Source organism: Canis aureus, chromosome 35 (assembly GCF_053574225.1).
Source record: "Canis aureus isolate CA01 chromosome 35, VMU_Caureus_v.1.0, whole genome shotgun sequence".
NCBI lineage: Eukaryota > Metazoa > Chordata > Mammalia > Carnivora > Canidae > Canis > Canis aureus.
Genome location: NC_135645.1, coordinates 22,220,217 through 22,233,939, shown reverse-complemented (window position 1 = coordinate 22,233,939; position 13,723 = coordinate 22,220,217). Strand labels below are relative to the sequence as shown.

The window sequence follows — 13,723 nt, the reverse complement described above, 5'->3', positions numbered from 1 at the left end:
AAACTTTTATTCAAAGGATTCAGATTTTAGAAGATATACTATTAGTTTAGGAGGATAGTCTAATTACCAAAAGATGGAAAATAAACTAATATTAGATATTATAAATTTATTTCTGTATCTGTGTTGCATATACTTAACCAACGTTTATAGAATAAATAATAAATTACATTTATCTGTGCCTTAAATTTGTGATGTATTATTTATGTGCTTTCCTTGTATTATTCTCATATTTTATCATTGTAACAACTATATGATGCAATATCGTTATCCATCTGTTGTAGATGAGGAAATTCATATAGTGAGTTAAAAGAAAACAAATTTGCCCAAGGACATTTAGCTAAGATATTTCAGAGCACAATGTGAACCAAAATAGTCTGGAGCCTAAGTCACACATTCGAAAATATTAGGGGAAAATATGTGCAGGAAAGGTAGTGTAAGAAGTTCTGAAAATTTCCACATAAAAGTAATGAAAACATTGGCAATATTTGTCAAAAATCAACATTTTCAGAACACTAGAAATTAAAGTATTTCAGCATTCTGGGGGTACATTTAAAAAAAAACCCAGCAGAATCTCAGTGAGAACAGCAGGCATTTTGACTTTGTAACTTACTCATCCCCCTCTTCCAGCATGTACCTGTTATGGATTGAATTGTATCCCCTCAAATGATATTTGAAGTCCTAACCTCCAGTTCTCTTAATATGACCTTATTTGGAAATAGAATCATTGCAGATGTAGTTAGTTAAGATGAGGTCATATTATAGTAGGGCAAGCTTTTAATCTAATATGACTGGCATCCTCATAAGAGAAGACACAGAGACACAGATGCTGAGGAGAATGCCATGGAATGACAAAGGCAAAGACTGAAATGCTACAGCGGAAGGCTGAGGAACAGCAAAGATTGCAAAGCATAGAAGCTAGGAAGAAGAAAGGAATTTCCCCTACAAGTTTTAGCCAATGTCTTGATTTCGAATTTGTAGCCACCACAATTGTGTCATAAGAAACGTCAGTTGTTTTACCCACTCATTTTGAGATCCTTCATATGGCAGACCTAGGAAATCAATATAGCACCTGACAAAATGGCCTTAAAATACATGAACAACTGTCATATGACTTCCAGTTTCTTCTGCATGTAGGGAGCTTAGAAGTCACCACTCTGTCCTAACAAGCAAAAAGCTTAACGTACTAAAAAAATCAACAACTCTTCTTGGATTCTTCAGAGAAAGGAGAACACAGGGTAAACCACTGCCCAAACACTGGAGAGCCTGGTGAGCAAATACTAAAAACAACAAAACAATAACAATAACAAAACCACTTACCAGAACAGAGACTCAGGAGCAGAAACCACAATGGGATCCAGTGCTGGGGCAGGAAATCTGAACTGTACCTGATGAATTGCTAGAAGCTCAATGTGGATGACGGTCAGAGTTAAAAATACCGGAATGATTGACTAACAGGAGGACCTCTGTATTACTGTGAGCTTTGCCTCAGGAAGTCAGGCAGTTTCCCACAGCGAATACTGGAGAAAGATCCCCTCAGGCTTCTGGCAAGGAGACAACAGAGAAACCATTTTGAAATAAACGAGAACACTCTTCCTCCTAACAAAGTCTGACCTAAGACGAAACTTGTTAACTAGAATTTAGCCACCTGGGTATTGTTAGAGCCCAGCTGACATGAGAAAGGAAATTATCCTACTAAAGGTGATTCTCCCTCCCTGTGGAAGAAAAGGCCTGAGTGTAACCCACTCTAGCCACCTGTCTCACTTAAGCAAGAAGGGAAAAACACCCAGAAATTCTTGTGAAGTTCACAGTGCAGACTCCTAGACTGAGCCCTAAACTCTAAAAGACTGAGACCTAGTTATAATAAAGAATGCTTCCCGTCGCTCCACACCTCACCATCCCATTCTAAAGGCTTATTTACAGTTGTTTCTTTTGCCCAGTACATCATGTCTGGCTCTCAAGAAAAATTGCAAGGCATACCAAAAGGCAAAAAACACAGTTTGGGGAGAAAGAGCAAGCATCAGAACCAGACATGGAGGGATGTTGGAATTATCAGATCAGGAATTTAAAACAATTTTGGTTAATATGCTAAAATAGATAGCAGGCAGGGACAGATGGGTAAAGGAAGTAGAGAGATAGAAATACTGAGGGGAAAAAAAAGGAAAAATAAAAGACGAGATAAAAAGCACTGTAACAGAAATAAAGAATGCCCTTGATGGGCTTGTTAGTAGACTGAATACAGCTGAGGAAAGAATCTCAGCACTAGAAGATATATCAATAGAATCCTTGAAAACTGAAAAGCAAAGAGAACAAAGACTGAAAAACATAGAATAGAATATCTAAGAACTGTGGGACAACTACAAAAAGGTGTTACATACACATAATGAGAATACCAGAAGGGGAAGAAAGTGAGAAAGGGACAGAAGAAATATTTGAAATGATAATGACTGAGATTTTTCCCCAAATTAATGTCAGGCACCACATCACAGATTCAAGAAGTTCACAGAACTTGCCAAAGGATAAAATGCAAAAGAAAAAAAAAAGAAAAAGAAAAAGAAAAAGAAAAAAAAAAAAGCCCTACACTTAGGTATATCATTTTCAAACTATACAAAATCAAAGATTAAAAAAAAAAATACTGAAAGAAGCCAGAAGAAAAAAAAAATAACTTTACCTATACAGGAATAAAGATTAAAAAAATACATTCCACTTCTCAGAAATCATGCAAGTAAGAGGAAAGGTGAAATGTTTAAAGCGTTGAGGGGGAAAAATCCTACTAACCCAGAATTCTGCATCCTGTGGAATTATCCTTCAAAAGTAAAGGAGACAGTGGTGGGTGGGTGAAATGAATGAAATGGTTTGAAAGATACAAACATCCAGTTGAAAAATAAATAAGCCTTGGGGATATAATGTACAACATGGTGACTATAGTTAATAATACAGTATTATATATGTAAAGGTGATGAAGAGAGTAAATCTTAAACTTTTCCATCAAAAAGAAAATAAATTATAACTGAGTGTGGTGATAAATGTTAAGTAGATTTATTGTGGTGATTATTTTGCAATATATAGAAACCTCAAATCATCATGTTATACACTTGAAACTCATGCAACGTCATATGTCAATTGCATCTCGATTTAAAAAAGTGAGGAGAGATAAAGATTTTCTGAGGGAAGTACAAACTGAGAGAATTTGTTGCCAGTACATCTGCCTTGCAATAAGTGTTTAAAGTTCTTTAGAGAAAAATAATATAATAGAGGTCAGAAACTTGGATCTACATAAGGGAGTAAGAACATGGAAGAAGGAAAACATGTAGACAAGACTAAAATATATATTCTTTGTTTTGAGATTTTATTTATTTATTCATGAGAGACACAGAGAGAGGCAGAGACATAGGCAGAGGGAGAAGAAGGCTTCCTGTGGGGAGCTCAATATGGGATTTGATCCCAGGACTCTGGGATCCCAACCTGAGCCAAAGGCAGATGTTCCACCATTGAGCCACCCAGGTGCCCCTAAAATATATATTCTTATTCTGAAATGATCTAACAGTTAGCAGTTTGTTTAAAATAACAAGAATGTATTCAATTATGTATACTTATGCATATATCGTGTATACATTTTATATATGCTTATCTATGCTTACACATAAGTAGAATGAATGAGAGCAATGATACAAGGGATGGGAGGAAGGAATTGGGATTATTTATTATAATAAGGTACTGACACTATCCATGAAGTGATATAGTGTTATTTGAAAGTGGATTCAGATTTGTTGTAAATGATATTACAAACTCCAGGGTTATGACTTAAAAAAAAAAAAAAGTGTAACTGATATACTAAGAAAGGAGAGAAAATTCAATCATATAAATTGCTTAATTAAAACTACAGAAGACAAAAAAGTAGAAAAGTAGGAACAAAGGATAACTGCAACAAATAGATAATAGTAATGAATGTGGCAGATATTAATCTAAATATAAATATAGTAATAATCACTTTTTGAGTAATGATGGTCTAAATGCTCTATCAAAAGACGGGTACTATCAGAATGGATCAAAGAACATGACCCAATTATATATTGTCTACAAGAAACTCATTTAAATATAAAGGCACAAATAGATTAAAAATAAATAGAGAAAAATATACCATGCTAATACTAAACAAAGAAAGCAGGAATAACTATATAAATTTCAAACAAAGTAGACTTCAAGATAAAAAAATTATCAGGGATAAATAAAGGAATTCCATATGGATAAAATGATCAAACCTCCAAAAAGACACAATTCTTAATGTATACATGACTAACAACAGAGTGTCAAATCCTGTGAAGCAAAGACTGATAGAACTGCAAAGAGAAATAAGTGAAAATCCACTATCATATTTGGAAATGTCAGCATCCCTCTCTCAGAAATGGACAGTTTCAACAGGAAAAAAATCACTAAGGACATATATGAACTCAACAACGGCATTAATCAACTAGATATAATGGACATGCATACATTACATCATTTAACAACAATAAAATAGACATTTATTTCAAGCTCATATGAAACATTCACTAAGACAGACTATATTCTGAGCCATAAAACACACCTCAACAAATTTAAAAGAATAGAAATCATACAGTGTCTGCTCTCAGACTGCAGTAGAATTAAACTAGAAATCAATAACAGAAAGATAATTGGAAAATCCCAGAATACTTGGAAATAAAGCAATGCACTTCTAAATAACACATGGGTCAAAAGAGAAATCTCAAGAGAAATTAAAATCTATTTTGAACTAAATGAAAATGAAAAACAACTTACCAAAATCTGTGGGATGCAGCAAAAGTAGTAGAGAAAAATTTATAACATTGAATGCATACATTATAAAAAAAAGACCTAATATTAATCATGTAAGCTTCCATCTTAAAACACTAAAAAAAAGAGCAAATTAAATCCAAAATAAGCAGAAGAAATAAAAAGAACTAGAGCAGAAAACAATGAAGTCAAAAACAAAACATCAATAGAGAAAAATCAAGGAAGTTCTTTAAAAAAAAAAAATCCATAAAATTGAGGAAAAATTAGCTATACTAAGAAAAAAAGAGGATACAAATTACTTATATCAGAAATAAAAGAGGTGACATCACTACAGATTCCCTAGAAACTAAAAAGGAATAGTAAAAATAATTCTATGCTCCCAAATTTAATTATCTAGATGGAATAAAACAATTCCCTGAAAGACACAATCTATCAAAATTCACACAAGAAAATAAATAATGTGAATAGGCCTATATCTATGAAAGAAAGTGAACCAGTAATTAACAGCTTTTTCCAAACAGAAAGCAACAGACACAGATGTGTTCTTTGGTAAATTTTACCAAACATTTAAGGAAAAAATTCTATCAATTGTGTACAGTCTCTTTCAGAGTATAGAAACAAAGAGAATACTTAATTCATTCAATGAGGTCAGCATTCTCTAATGTAAAAACCAGATATTATAAGAGAGGGATTATAAGAAAAGAGGTCTGGAGACCAATATCTTTCATGAACATAGTTGCAAAAAGCCTCAGCAAAATATTAGCAAAATGGATCAAAAAATATATAAAAATAATTATGCATCATGATCAAGTGAGACCTATCCCAGGCATGGAGGCTATTCAATGTTCAAAAATCAGTGTAATCCATCTCATCAACAACCTATAAAAGAAAAAATTACATAATCATATTAATAGATGCAAAATAAGCATTTGAAAAAAAAACAACATGCATTCATAATAAAAACTCTTAGGAAACAAGGAATAGAGAACTATTTCAATTTTACAAAGATATTTACAAAAAATCTACAGATAACATTGTTCTTTTTGATGAGAAACTTGAAGCTTCCACATTAAGATCAGGTATAAGGCAAGGATATTTCATCTCCCACTCATTTTTAACATCAAATTAAAAGTCTAATAAGGAAAGAAAAGGAAAGGAAAGCTAAGCAGTTTGGGAAGGATGATTAAAACTGTCTTTATTCTCAGATGACATAACCTTTTATGCAGAAAATTCAAAGGAACTGACAAGAAAACCCTTCTGAAATTAATAAGCAGTTATAGTATGTTGCAGGATACAAGATTGATATAAAAAAGTCAAATGTTTTTCAATATTAACAATGAACAAGTGGGATTTGAAACTAAAAATTCTGTGCCATTTACATTAGCATATCCTCCCAATGAAACACTGATATAAAAATATAACATATAAGATCTATTTGAGGAAAACTACAGGATGAAAAAAATCAAAGAACTAAATAAGTGAAGAAATGTTCCATGTTCATGGGGAAGACTCAACATTGTCAGGATATAAGTTCTTCACACCTTTGGATCCCTGGGTGGCGCAGTGGTTTGGCGCCTGCCTTTGGCCGAGGGCGCGATCCTGGAGACTTGGGATCGAATCCCACATCGGGCTCCTGGTGCATGGAGCTTGCTTCTCCCTCTGCCTATGTCTCTGCCTCGCTCTCTCTCTCTGTGTGACTACCATAAATAAAATAAAAAAAAAAAAAGTTAAAAAAAAAAAAGTTCTTCGCACCTTGATCTGCACATCTTAATATAATCCCAATTGAAATACCAGCCAATTGTTTTATGGACATCAATAAAATGATTCCAAAATTTATATGGGGAGTTTATATAGAGTTCATATGGAGATGCAAAAGATATACCAGAATAGTCAACACCATATTATTGGAGAACAAAATCAGAGGACTGATATTACCCAACTTTAAGACTTTCTATAAAGCTAAAATAATTAAGACGGTATGGTAGGGGTGAAAGAGTAGACAAATAGACCAATGGAACAGAACAAGCAGCCTAGGAATAGACTCCCATAAACACAGTTAACTAATCTTTGACAAAGTGGCAAAGGTAATACAATAAATCAAAAAGTCTCTTCAAAAAATGGTGCTGGAACAACTAGACATTTATATGCAAAAAAAAAAAGAATCTAGACCTTACACCTCTCATAATAATTAACGGAAAATAAATTATAGACATAAATATAAAATGCAAAACTATGAAACTCCTGGAAGATAACATGGCAGAGGACTTAGATGACCTTAAGGATGGCCATATCTTTTTACGTACAGCAACAAACACACAATCCATGAAAGAAAAAACTAATTAACGTTTATTGAGTCTTCATTTAAAAGCTTCTCCACAAAAACGTTATCAAAAGAATTAGAAGACAAGCCCCAGACTGGGAAAAAATATTTGCAAATATGCATCTGATTAAAGACTATTATCCAAAATATACAAAGAACTCTTAAAGATCAACAATAAGAAAACAAATAAAAATGGGCCAAAGACCTCAAAAAATATATCAGAAAGGAAGATACACAAATGGCAAATAAACATATGGAAAGATGCCCAACATCATACGTCATCAGGGAAATACAAATTAAAACAACAATAAGAAACCACCATATGCCTACTAGAATAGCCAAAATCCAGAACACTGAAAATACCAAATTCTGCAGAGGATGTGTAGCAGTAGGAACTCTTTCATTGGTAGTGGGAGTGCAAAATGATACAGACACATTGGAAGACAATTTATCCAGTTTTTAAAAAATAAAATATACTATTACCATATGATCTAGAAATTGCACTCTTTGGTATTTATGCAAAGGAGTTGAAAATGTGTGTCCACACAAAAACATATGTGGGAATGTTTATCACAGTTTTAGTCATACTTGCCAAAACTTGGAAGCAACCAAGATGTCCTTCAGTAAGTGAATGGATAAATAAACTGTAGTGTATACAGACAATGAAATATTATTCATAACCAAAAAGAGGTGTACTATCAAGCCGTGAAAAGACATGGACAAAACTGAAATGAAACATGGAGGAAACTTAAGCATAAATATTACTAAGTGAAAGAAGTTGATTTGAGAAGGCTGCATACTGTATGATTCCAAATCCATGTCATTCTGCAAAAAGTAAAACTATGGAGTCAATAAAATAGTAAGTGCCAGAGGTAGGGAGGGGGCATAGATGAACAGGCAGTGCACAGAGGATTTTTAGGGCAGTGAAAATACTCTGTATATTGTAATAATGACTGTGTGTTATTATACATTTGTTCAAAGTCATAGAATATACAACATCAAGAATGAATTGACATGTAAATTATGGACTTTGGGTTAATATGATGTGTCTATATAGGTTCAACCTTGGTAAAAAATGTACCATTCTGGCAAGTGATATTGATAATGGGGGAGGTTATATATGTGCGTGGGCAGGAGAGGTATGGGAAATCTAGGTACCTCTTTCTGAATTTTGTTATAAATCTAAAATGTCTCTCCAAAAACAGAATACTAAAAATGTATTGAACATGAAGAGGAAATTAGAAGATTCAATTCCACTTGGAAACTTTAATATCTTACTTTCAATAAACGGCAAAACAATAATAAAAAGAATCAGTAAGAAAAGAGTAGACCGGAAAAACACTGTAAGACAAGTGAACATAATAAACTTCTACAGAGCTCTCTAATTTATAGCAGCAAATACACATTCTTCTCTGGTATACATGGAATATTTGCCAAGATAGACCATACGTTAGGCTGTTTTAAAAGTTGCAACTAATCTGAAAGGAATTTATATCATAAAATAGGTCCACTCATAACAATGGAATAAAATTATAAATCAACACAGAAAGACAATTTGAAAATTGGCAAATATGTGAAAATTAACATCTTAGTCTTAAACATTAGGTTGAAGAAAAAAGTTGCAAGGAAATTTAAAAAAAATAGTGAGATAAATAAAAATGAAAACAAACTTACTAAATATTAAATGAAGTGTAAAAGCACATAGAGGCTAATTTATAGCTATAAATGCCTATTTTTTTACATTTTTTCTTTTTTTCAAGATTTTATTTATTTATTCATGAGAGACACAGAGAGAGAGAGAGAGAAACAGACTGAGGCAGAGGGAGAAGCAGGCTCCATGCTGGGAGCCCCATGTGGGACCCAATCCGGTCCGAGATCACGCCCTGGGCTGGTGGCTCTAAACCGCTGAGCCACCCGGGCTGCCCTCTTTTTTCATTTTAATCGCAGTAAAATGTACACAGCGAAACTTCCCATCTTAGTCATTTTAAAGTTTACTCTTCAGTAGTGTTACGTATATTTACACTGTTGTGCTTAATTTATATTTAAAGACTATATCAGAAATGAATCATTAATACATCCTAAAAATCATAACTAAATAAGTCCTAAGCAAATTTACAAAATAGGTAAAGGTATATTTAAGTCCCAAATCCTCTCACTGTCCTAATTCCAAACTTTGGAAACCCTGTTTATAGTAGCAGATACTGGTCCCTGGGTGTTATAATAGAAAAAACAATACACAATGTACTCAGTCATTGAAATCCAATGTGACTGGCACTGCACTTAAAACTGTCGGGGGTAATAATAATCTATGTATCAGTACTTGGATCAGGATGGTTAACTGATTTGATTACAGTTACACAGTGAATAAAAGTAAAAATTTGATCTAATTCATTCTAAGCCTAAATTCCAGGTATTTTTATTATCTGTGTTAGCTTTTATTAGGAAGCATACCTCACTAAAAGAATATGATTTTTGAGACACATGAACATATATTAATTTTTTCTGTGAAGATATTAGCTATCAAAGACACATATAACTAAGACTCTAAACAAAATGCTTTAAGAATTGTTTTATTTTGTATAACTAAAATTATTAGTCTTAAAGCACATAATGTACAGCTAGGTTCTGTAAAAAATATCCTTTTAAGAAAGAACAAAAAGAGCTCAAATCAATAAGCTAACCTTTAACTTAAGAAACTAGAAGAAGAAGAATGACCTGAACCCAAACAAGTAGAAGAAAGGGTCATAAAGATTAGAGCAAAAACTTATAAAATAGAACATAGGGTGAAAAGTCAATGAAACGAAATTTGGTTCTTTGAAAAGAACAACAAAATTGACAGATATTTACCCATACTAACCAATAAAACATTAGAGAAAGTCAAATTATTAAAATTGGAAATAATTAAAGGTACGTCACTCCTGACTTTACAGAATAAAAAAGCATTTGTGGGAACACCATGAAAAAATTAGATAACTTAGATAGTTTAGACAGAATAGACAAATTCCTTGAATGACACAAATTATTGAACATCAAGAATAAATAGAAAGTATGAATAAGCCCATGACAAGTAAAGATGTCAAATTAATAACTATAAAACTTCCCATAAAGAAAGACTCAGGAAAATATGGGTTCACTGATGAATTCTACTACACATTTAAGAAATCAACCCAATCCTTTACAAATACTTCTAAAAAAATTGAGAGTGTACTCATTTTATGAGTCATTATAACCAGATAACTAAATCAAATCCTCACAGGAAAGAAAAGTACAGACAAAATCTCTTATGAATACAGATGCAGAAATCCTCAACAAATACTTGCAAAACAAATCCAGTCATTTATAAAAAGGATTAAATACCATGGTTAAGAAAGATTTATCTCAGGAATGTAAAGTTCGTTTAACATTGGAAAATCAATTAATATAATGCTCCATATAAATAGTTGAAAGACAGAAACCAGAAATCACATAATCATTTCAATTGACACAGAAGAAAACATTTGAAATTGCCTAACAACATTTCATTATAAAATCACTCAAAAAACTATTAATAGAACTTCCTTAACCTGATAAAAGTAATCGATGAAAAACTCACAGCTAATATTATAACTGATTGTGAGACTGATAGATTACCTTCTCAGATGAACAAGAAAAGAATGTCTTGTTCTTCACTCTACTCAACATTGTCTAAAGATGAAGAGAAATCGGGTAAAAAAAAAAATCAATAAAAGATAACCAGTTTAGAAAGGAAGAAGTAAAATTATTTCCGTTCAGAGATGACATCATCTTGTCCCTGAAATACCATAATAAATCCACAAAAAGACTATCTGATATAATAAATTCATTAACCTGGAGAAACCAGGTCAATAAAAAATCCATTATATTTCTAAACAGTAGCAATAAATAATCTATAAAAGAAATGAAGAAAATAGTTCCATTTACAATAGCATCAAAAAGAGTAAATTATTTAGGAATAAATTTAATGAAAGAAGTACATGACTTGTACACTTAAAAATGTAAAATGTCTTTGAAAGAAAAAAATATCGAAATAAAAGGAAAGTTACCCTGTGTCCATGAATTAGAAGACTAATTATTAAGTTGTTTGTATTGCTAAAATTGTTTCACACATTCAATGCTAAACATACCAAATCTCAAAAACTTAGCTATTTTTTTCCTCATGGCAGAAATCGACAAGCTGCTCCTAATATTCATATGGAAATATGAAGGACACAAAATAGCAAATAATAATTTCAAAAATAAAATATACCAAAAGTTATAATGATCAAGACAGTGTGGTACTGGAATAAAGATGTACCAGTAGATGAACTGAGTAGAATTGAAAATTCAGAAAGAAATGCCTACATATATGGCCAATTTAATCTTCACTATGGTGTGAAGGACATTGCAACAAGGAAAGTATAGTCTTTACAAGGGTCAGTGCTATGAAAATTGAATATCCAATACTAAGTTTGGACGCATACATCACACCACATATAACAACTAACATAGATCAAAAACTTAAAGTGTTAAAGTCCTAAAACTTTAGAGAATAACATAGGCAGGTTTTCATGTGCTTGGGTTGACAATGGTTTCTTGTATACGGCACTAAAGTACATGTAACAGAAGAAAAAAAAAAGTTAAGTTGATTTCATAAGTTTAAGAAACTTGTGGTTCAAAGAACAAAATCCAGAAACTCACAGAAAAGGGTAAATTATTTGTGAATATGTCTCATGAGGGACTTGTATCCAGAAAATATTAAAAAAAAGACTCCTGCAACTCAACATTAAATAAGATACACAACCCAAATAAAAAAAGGCAAAGTATTTGTTTTTGCTTTCATTTTTAAGACTTTATTTATTATTAAAATTTTATTTATTATTAAATTTATTATTATTATTTTAAGATTTTATTTATTTATTTATTTATTTATTTATTTATTTATTTATTTATTTATTTTAGAGAGAGAGGGCGAGCATGGGAAGGGCAGAAGAGGGGGGTGAGGGAGAGAGAATCTTAAGTAGACTCCGTGCTGATCATGGAGCCAGATGCAGGGCTTGATCTCACGACCCTGAGATGAAAGCAAGAGTTGGTCATTTAACCAACTGAGCCACCCAGGCAAAAAATGGGTGAAGTATTTGAATAGTCATTTCATCCAAGGAGATATTCAAATTGCCAATAAGCACATGAAAAGATATTTAACATCATTTGTCATTAGGAATATGAAAATCATAATGAGATATCACTTTACACTTACAATGATAACTATAAAAAAGGAGATGGAAAACATCAAGTGTTGGTGAGGATGTACAGAGATTGAAATTGTCACGCATTGCTTTTAGGCATGTAAAATTTTGCAAGCATTTGGAAAATAGTTTGGTGGGTCCCGAAATAGTTAAACTCTGCATTACTATATAACCCAGCAATTCTACTTCCAGTCATATAGCCAAGAGAATTAAAAATATATTTACAAAAAAACTTTTACATAAATGTTCACAGCAGCAATATTCATAATAGCCAAAAAAAGTGGGAAAACAACCCAATGCCCATCAGTTGATGAATGCATAAACAAAATGTGATATGTGCATAATAATGGGATATTATTCATTCACAATAAGGAATAGTTACAAATACATGCTACAACATTGATATACCTTGATAACATTATGCTAAGTGAAAGAGGATAGACACACAAGGCCACATGGTGTTTGATTCCATTTATATGAAATGTCCAAAAAAGAAAAATCTTAGAGACAGAAAGTTGATTAATCTTTACCAGAGGCTGGGGGAAGGGCATAAAGAAGAGCTCCCTAATAATGGGAACCAGGCTTCTTTTTGGAGTTATCAAAATGTTTTCAAATTAGTGGTGATGGCTGTAAAGCTATGAATGGACTAAAAAAGCACTAAGTTGTTCATTTCAAAAGGTTGGATTTTATAGTATGTTATTTTATCTCAACTCAAAAACTACACACAGCCTCACAAGAAATAGTGCAACTTATTAATAATTACTAAGTGAAAACAAGTATTTAAAATACGCGGATTTTTCCACATGTACTTACACAGATTAATTTTCTTGGCTATTTAGGTTTACTGGGTCAATATTCAGTTCTCCACCTCTTTTCATATGTGTTGATCTGTTTGTATTTTCTATATGATAATATAATGGGGGATACACATCATTATTTGTCAAAACAATAAAATGTAAAACATACAACGCCAAAAGTGAACTCTAATGTAAACTACGGACTTTGCGTGATAATGTTTTGTCAGTGTTCCTTCATCAATTGTACCAAACGTACCATTCTGGTGAGGAATGTTGATTTGAAGGGAAGCTATGCACATGTGAGACAGAGTATATATGTGAAAACTCTCTGTATGTTTTGCTCAATTTTGTTGTGAACTTAAAACTACTTAAAAACATAGAGTCTATCTGAAAAACAATATCACCATATTTGACCATGTAATTGACCTCTATATGGACACTGCTAGATGTTCCCAAAGGCCTATTGCCTATGTCTGACTACCTAATCATATTTTTGTGATTTCTAGCTCATTTCTTTTATCATGCATCTAAAAACAATTAAAATAAGTGTGCACTATTTTGTATTCACTTTTACT

At 32.3% G+C, this 13,723-nt stretch overlaps 1 long non-coding RNA gene across 2 annotated transcripts in view; it reads right to left on the bottom strand.

The window, feature by feature from the left end:
• Window positions 1–13,723, bottom strand: part of LOC144305027 (uncharacterized) — a 112,739-nt gene that overhangs the window by 91,637 nt on the left and 7,379 nt on the right. For both annotated transcript variants that reach the window (XR_013372052.1, XR_013372053.1), the window contains exon 2: window positions 13,165–13,252. This is a non-coding gene — a long non-coding RNA (uncharacterized LOC144305027). The remainder of the gene's footprint in view (window positions 1–13,164; window positions 13,253–13,723) is intronic.